We start from the raw sequence: 1,032 nt of genomic DNA on the forward strand, positions 1-1,032 counted from the left end.
AAAAGTACGAACTAAAAATGTTTACCTTCAAATATATGCCTTTCAGTCTAGCCCAAATAGCGTCACATACATCCGGAATTATGCCACTAATAGCAGCCTTTGATATTTTGGAATGAAAATTCAAGCTCTGAAAAGTTTCCCCTGTAAAAGTAAGTGCTTTTAGCCTCATTCCATTCTTGGCCACGCAAGTTTTAATGATACAAATTTTTTACATATTTCATTGCATATATAAGTTTGTATTGAAGTTTACCTGTAGCAAGAAACCGCAGTGTCAAAGACAGTTTTTCAGCTGGAGAAATTGCGGACCACATTATGGTATCTTGCTTTCTTAAATCTTCCTTAATGAATGAAAGCAGGAAATTAAATTGGGTCTCAGTCATTCGCAAATAATTTTTATAGCTAGCTTTGTCCGATATCAATAGCTCTTTTGTTAAGAATGCGAATTATCCTTTTTCCGACTTCGCTTCCCTCCACACCTTTGTCCATTCACGATTTTTTTTCCTTATAGGCATCTTTGCCACTTTTTCACACATATTGATTAGTCCTGGAGTTTAAAAAATACCTTTAATTTAGTATTAAATTTCCAATCTACAATCTCAGTACAAACCTTTACATATGTCCTCCCTTTCGCTATCATCCGAATCGATCTCGACGGCTTCCTCGATGCACTTAAAAATATCTTGCATTAATTCAATTTTATCTTGGTACTCCATATTCTGAAATGTTCATATATATATATATATGCATATATAAACATACATGTGAATATTTAAGTACAAAAAATCAAGAACCAAATTACAATTTCACAACTTACCGTATGTATTCATATAAATCTCAACAAAACTGCAAACACTGAAAGAATTTGTAAATCAAAAGGAATGTCAAATTTCTTAGCAGCGAACTGAGACGAATAAGAACACAGAGCGTGTTGCCCGAGCACGAGAAACTCGGTGCCCTTCCCCCTTCCTCGTCGCTCCCTCTCCCAAAAGTAACGAGTTGCGGCAACAAAAGTTTCTCCGTCTGAACCTAGAC

The 1,032-nt window shown here is 35.5% G+C and overlaps 1 protein-coding gene across 1 annotated transcript in view; it reads left to right on the plus strand.

Annotated features, from left to right (window-relative positions):
- The window catches only part of LOC118735198 (PITH domain-containing protein GA19395-like), a 35,499-nt gene extending 34,467 nt beyond the window's left edge, over positions 1-1,032 (plus strand). Inside the window, exon 3 of the mRNA XM_036464841.1 lies at positions 47-1,032. The gene's annotated coding sequence lies outside the window, so the exon portion shown is untranslated. The remainder of the gene's footprint in view (positions 1-46) is intronic.

The sequence above is a fragment of the Rhagoletis pomonella genome, unplaced genomic scaffold (assembly GCF_013731165.1).
Source record: "Rhagoletis pomonella isolate Grant_MI unplaced genomic scaffold, Rhpom_1.0 Rhpom_scaffold_00003, whole genome shotgun sequence".
Lineage (NCBI taxonomy): Eukaryota > Metazoa > Arthropoda > Insecta > Diptera > Tephritidae > Rhagoletis > Rhagoletis pomonella.